Source organism: Cervus elaphus, chromosome 29 (genome assembly GCF_910594005.1).
Source record: "Cervus elaphus chromosome 29, mCerEla1.1, whole genome shotgun sequence".
In the NCBI taxonomy this organism is placed as follows: Eukaryota; Metazoa; Chordata; class Mammalia; order Artiodactyla; family Cervidae; genus Cervus; species Cervus elaphus.
In genome coordinates this window covers 30,838,439-30,845,498 of record NC_057843.1, presented here as the reverse complement: position 1 = coordinate 30,845,498, position 7,060 = coordinate 30,838,439, and positions in this window count along the sequence as shown.

The window sequence follows — 7,060 nt, the reverse complement described above, 5'->3', positions numbered from 1 at the left end:
ATGAAAACACATGGTCTCCTGGAGAAGCCTACCAGGTAGTTAGGGAGATAGAATTTGCAGACACAAAAGAATCAATATGCACTAGAAGACAATATATTAATAGAATCAAATGGTATAAAACATGTTGCCCCCACCTAGCAACTACTGTTAGTCATATTTTTCCCCCAAAACAACTAAAGCTCCATTTACTCTGGGAAGTGTTTCCCAGATTTTCTGATTCATAGATTCCTTCCTTGATCACTTTTTACTTGAGCCACATTTTAATCAACTTTTGTCAATTATTATATATATCTGTGAATTTGTTAATATACAATCTGCTTTCTCCACTAGATCTTAAGTCTCTTGATCAAAAACCACATATGATCCTTTATTATATCTTCAAAACCAGATACTTTGCTTTGCACACTGGATGTACTCCTGATTGTTTTTCCTGATTACGAAGAAAACAATGATAATTGCTAGTGAGAAGTATAAATTCACAGAATGGAGCCACCACAGGAACAACACTTACATGAATGAGGTTATGTTACAAACACATTGGATTCACTTGATCTTGAGTTTCTTAAGCACAAGGATTAGGTCTTTTTCACACATGTCCTTTATTTTCATCCTAGTGTGATTCCTGACATAGTAGAAATGGTAATGTTTGACAAAGGAAGGAAAGTAAGAAGGGGAGAAGAACTGGAAGAAGAGAAGAATAAGTCTGTTTACAGAAGAAAGGACTCATGAAAAAAGGTAGGAAATCCTAGACAAGAAGGACATTACCGGGAAAGGCAATGTGGTTTACATTGGCAGGGTGTGAGTGTGTACATGTATGTGAAACTATGTGGAAGGCATTCCAGCTGGAACAGGCAATTTTCTTTGTGAGGACATGTTACATTGTGTTGAACAGGTAAGATATTTTTCATGCTGTAGAGCTCATACTGTGAAAGTTAGAATGAATAATTTAGAACCAGGACCAGAGGCAATGGAGCCATTACAGGTTCTTAAGATGATAAAAAGCCTTTTTAGGAAAACTGCTTAGAAACAGCAGCATGCGAAGTAGATGAGAGGAAACATTAAAGGTGGAAAATCCATTTAGATCCAATTGTGATAATGTAATCATGGGGTGATGAACCTGAACTATAGCAGAGTCACCAAAATAGAAAATCTTTTTATTAAAAAATATCAGTAGGGTTTGATGATTAACTGAATAGAAGAGTAAAAGAGATAAAGGCATAGTAAATATTCTCAAACTTGTAAATGATGAAAGAGATTGAGTTCACAAACTGTGGTACAATGGGCTTCCCCAGTGGCTCAGACAGTAAAGAATCTGCCTGCAATATGGGAGACCTGGGTTTGATCCCTGGGCTGGGAAGATCCCCTGGAGGAGCATGGCAACCCACTCTAATATTCTCGCCTAGAGAATCCCCAGGGACAGAGAAGCCTAGTGGTCTACACTGTATGGGGTCACAAGGAGTTGGACACAACTGAGGGACTGAGTACATCACAGCACAAATTAAAATAAGGAAGTACAGAAATAGCTAGCTTGAAGAACATGACAAATTTGAGACATGATGATTCTATGTAGCATGAAGTAGTAGAAAGAACATCATAGTTAAGATAAAATAAGCAAAGACTTGGGTTCTGTGCAGAGCATGAAGAAGGTACTGGTTGAATTATTATTTTCATTAGGTCATTTAACATCTCTGGGTATTTATGTTTCCTAAAATATTTTTAAAAGCACATAAATTCCTGTTATAATTACAATGCTGTTAGGATAAAATAGATGGTGATAGTTTGATTTCTTGGTTATTGTCAAATCTTATGTAAGTTATAAATCCAAGATCTAAGGCAGAGGTATATGTTTTTCCCTGATTCACATAGAAGTGGTTTATCTGCTCTTTCTAGGGTCTCACAGAAGTTGTTACTCACCCATATCTACTTTCAAAGAGATGGAAGATAAAACTGCAGTGAACATAGGAGTAATTTTCTAAAAAAAAAAAAAAAAACCAAAAAACCCATATCCTAGGATAGACTGAACTTTCTCTTGTCACCCAAGCACCTACCCCTATTTTCCTAACTATAAAGTAAGAACAAGACACCCCAACTCATTTAACTGATTTGTTCTACAAATTTCAGCAAACACAAGGACAGGTACATTGGGAGGGTAGAAGAGGGAGAAAGTAGTTATGAGTGACAGGGGAACACAGTTTACAAGGAGATAGCATCAAATAGAAGGAAGGGACCTGATCACAGGCCTTTGATGAAAAGGGAAGAAAGCATTCAGTAACGATTAAGTTAAGTGCATGGACTCTGGAATCAGATAGAAGAGCGTTTATCTTGAGATAAAACACAGCTCCTAGCTGTGTGGCCACAGGAAAACTGCTGAAGTTAACTAAGCCCTACATTGTAACCTGGGGACCGTAAGAACACCCACCTCCTAGAGCTGTGAAGATAAGATGAAATATAAGCAAGGACTCAATAAATACTAATTAACATTATTAAAAGGAAACAGTGTTAGATCAGCCCAAATCAGCATGAGACACCACTAACTGTTTTTAGTCTTTAAAACTAAGGATTAAAAAGAGAAAATGGAAGAAAGGAGAGCAAGAGGGAGAGAGAGAAGTACTAGCAACCAGGATAGGGAAAGGAGAAATGAGATAAAAATGAAGAAGGGGGAAAAAAGTGACAGGAAAGAACTGACAAGAGCTGTAGGGAAAAGAGACAAGGGAGGGAGTCTTATTTATTTACATATTTTAACAAATTAATTTAACTGGAGTATATTTGTTTTATAATGTTGTGTTAGTTTCTACTGCACAGTAAGGTGAATCGTCTATACATATACATATATCCCCTCTCTTTTGGATTTCAGGAGTCAAAGTTGACATTTCCACATATCATTCCTTTGTCATTGAAATAGAAGCAGAACACAATAAAATTATGAATGAAACTGGAAAAAAAATTTAATGGCAGAGGAAAGCTTAATTGGAGAGCAGAAACATAAGGGAGGAAAAAAACCTTAGTGTTGTACAAGTGGGAATTGATTAAAAGAAGAATATAGGGGGGGAGGAGCCAAGATGGCAGAGGAGTAGGATGGGGAGACCACTTTCCCTCCTACAAATTCATCAAAAGAATAACTGAACGCAAAGCAAACTTCGCAAAACAACTTCTGATCGCTAGCTGAGGTCATCAGGCGCCCAGAAAAGCAGCCCATTGTCTTCGAAAGGAGGTAGGACAAAATATAAAAGATAAAAAGTGAGACAAAAGAACTAAGGACGGAGATCCGTCCCAGGAAGGGAATCTTAGGCGGCATTGCTTGGAGTAGGGTCCGGGCCTGAGTGCCCTGAGGGCAATCGGAGGGAGCTTCTGTGAGTTGCCAACTTGAACTGTGGGAGACCAAAGGAGAGCCGAGTACATTAACTGGCCCGAACACACTGCTGGCCGTTCGCAGAACAAAGAGACCGAGAAAATCCAGAGAAGAGCTCGCAGGCTGCGGACCGGCCCAGCCCCGCTGGAGGCAGGGGGCAGGGGGGAGGGGAAGGTCGCGGCGAGACACAGGGCACAGGCACCCGACCGGCGCGGGTGGGGACTGGGGCTGGGGACGCGGAGGGAGGAAGGCGCGCGCACCCTACTGGTGCCTGCGGAAACTGAGTCTGGGTCCGCGGAAGGGAGTGGGCGCGCCACACCTGGGGAGAGTGCGCCCATCAAGCCCCCGGCTGCCTGGACCGCTCTGACCGGGAAGACACAGAGAGCAGGCGCAGCTTTTCCTTCCGCGCTTTTGTGGAACACCCGAGGGCTGGAAACTCGCGCAGCGCGGGGCGCGCTCCATATAGAACAGCCGGGAGCCTGAGCAGCGCAGACGGAGAAAGCGGCGTCAGCCCCTCCCGGCAGCGCCAGCCTGTCCCCGCGGCGCAAGTCCGTCCCCACAGTGCCAGCCCCTCCCCGCGGCGCCAGACCCTCCCCGCAGAGCGAGGGAACTAGCTACCTGAATAAGCGTCCACCTCCGCCGGCCTGTGTCAGGGCGGAAATGAGGCTCTGAAGAGACCGGCAAACAGAAGCCAAATAAACAAAGGGAACCGCCTCAGAAGGGACTGGTGCAACAGATTAAAATCCCTCTAGAAAACACCGACTACACGGGAAGGGGCCTGTAGATATCGAGAAGTGTAAGCTGGAACGAGGAGCTATCTGAAACTGAGCCGAACCCACACTGACCGCAACAGCTCCAGAGAAACTCCTAGATATATTTTTACTTTTTTTTTTTCTTTTTTATTATTTTTTCTTTTTTTATTTTTTATTTTTTCTCTTTTATTTTCCTTTAAAATCCCCTATTACTCCCCCATTACTCCTTAACTTTCATATCCATAGATTTTTATGATTTTTTTAATTAGGGGAAAAAAAAATTTTTTTTTCTTTTTTTTTCTTTTTTTTCCTTTTCTTTTTCTCTTCTATTTTCTATTTTTCTTTTTCTCTTATTTCTTTTAAAGTCCTCTAGTACTCCTCTACTACTCCTTAATTTTCATTTTCAATACACTATAACCTTACAAAAAAAAAAGAGAAGCCCTATTTTTAAACCGAAGATTATTCTCTCCCAATCTTGACTCTCTGTTTTCTACCTCAGAACACCTCTATTTCCTCCTTTCCCCTTCTCTTCCCAATCCAATTCTGTGAATCTTTGTAGGTGACTGGGCTACGGAGAACACTCTGGGAACAGACAGCTGCGTAGATCTGTCTCTCTCCTCTTGAGTCCCCCTTTTTCTCTTCCTGCTCATCTCTATCTCCCTCCTCCCTCTCCTCTTCTTCATGTAACTCTGTGAACCTCTCTGGGTGTCACTAACGGGGGAGAATCTTTTCGCCATTAACCTAGAAGTTTTCTTATCAGTGCTGTATAGTTGGAGAAGTCCTGAGACTACAGGAAGAATAAAACTGAAATCCAGAGGCAGGAGACTTAAGCCCAAAACCTGAGAACACCAGAAAACTCCTGACTACATGGAACTTTAAGTAATAAGTGACTGTCCAAAAGCCTCCATACCTACACTGAAACCAACCACCACCCAAGAGCCAATAAGTTTTAGAGCAAGACATACCACGCAAATTCTCCAGCAACACAGGAACATAGCCGTGAACGTCAACATACAGGCGGCCCAAGGACACACCTAACACATAAACCCATCTCAAAACTCATTACTGGGCACTCCATTGCTCTCCAAAGAGAAGAAATCAAATTGCATGCACCAGTACACTGACGCAAGCTTCCCCAACCAGGAAACCTTGACAAGCCAATCGTCTAACCCCACCCACGGGGTAAATCCTCCACAATAAAAAGGAACCACAGACCTCCAGAATACAGAAAGCCCACTCCAGACACAGCAATCTAAACAAGATGAAAAGGCAAAGAAATACCCAACAGGTAAAGGAACATGAAAAATGCCCATCAAGTCAAACAAAAGAGGAGGAGATAGGGAATCTACCTGAAAAAGAATTTAGAATAATGATAATAAAAATGATCCAAAATCTTGAAAACAAAATGGAGTTACAGATAAATAGCCTGGAGACAAAGATTGAAAAGATGCAAGAAATGTTTAATAAAGACCTAGAAGAAATAAAAAAGAGTCAATTAAAAATGAATAATGCAATGAATGAGATCAAAAACACTTTGGAGGGAACCAAGAGTAGACTAACGGAAGCAGAAGATAGGATAAGTGAGATAGAAGATAAAATGGTGGAAATAAATGAAGCAGAGAGGAAAAAAGAAAAAAGGATCAAAAGAAATGAGGACAACCTTAGGGACCTCTGGGACAATGTGAAACGCCCCAACATTCGAATCATAGGAGTTCCAGAAGAAGAAGACAAAAAGAAAGGCCATGAGAAAATACTCGAGGAGATAATAGCTGAAAACGTCCCTAAAATGGGGAAGGAAATAGCCACCCAAGTCCAAGAAGCCCAGAGAGTCCCAAACAGGATAAACCCAAGACGAAACACCCCAAGACACATATTAATCAAATTCACAAAGATCAAACACAAAGAACAAATATTAAAAGCAACAAGGGAGAAACAACAAATAACACACAAAGGGATTCCCATAAGGATAACAGCTGACCTATCAATAGAAACCCTCCAGGCCAGAAGGGAATGGCAGGACGTACTGAAAGTAATGAAAGAGAATAACCTACAACCTAGATTACTGTATCCAGCAAGGATCTCATTCAGATATGAAGGAGAATTCAAAAGCTTTACAGATAAGCAAAAGCTGAGAGAATTCAGCACCACCAAACCAGCTCTTCAACAAATGCTAAAGGATCTTCTCTAGACAGGAAATGCAGAAAGGTTGTATAAACATGAACCCAAAACAACAAAGTAAATGGCAACAGGACCACACCTATCAATAATTACCCTAAATGTAAATGGGTTGAATGCCCCAACCAAAAGACAAAGATTGGCTGAATGGATACAAAAACAAGACCCCTATATATGCTGTCTACAAGAGACCCACCTCAAAGCAAGAGACACATACAGACTAAAAGTGAAGGGCTGGAAAAAAATATTTCATGCAAACGGAGACCAAAAGGAAGCAGGAGTCGCAATACTCATATCAGATAAAATAGACTTTCAAATAAAGGATGTGAAAAGAGACAAAGAAGGACACTATATAATGATCAAAGGATCAATCCAAGAAGAAGATATAACAATTATAAATATATATGCACCCAACATAGGAGCACCACAATATGTACGGCAAACACTAACGAGTATGAAAGAGGAAATTAATAGTAACACAATAATAGTGGGAGACTTTAATACCCCACTCACAACTATGGATAGATCAACTAAACAGAAAATTAACAAGGAAACACAAACCTTAAATGACACAATGGACCAGCTAGACCTAATTGATATCTATAGGACATTTCACCCCAAAACAATCAACTTCACCTTTTTCTCAAGTGCACACGGAACCTTCTCCAGAATAGATCACATCCTGGCCCATAAATCTGGTCTTGGAAAATTCAAAAAATTGAAATCATTCCAGTCATCTTTTCTGACCACAGTGCAGTAAGATTAGATCTCAATTACAGGAAAA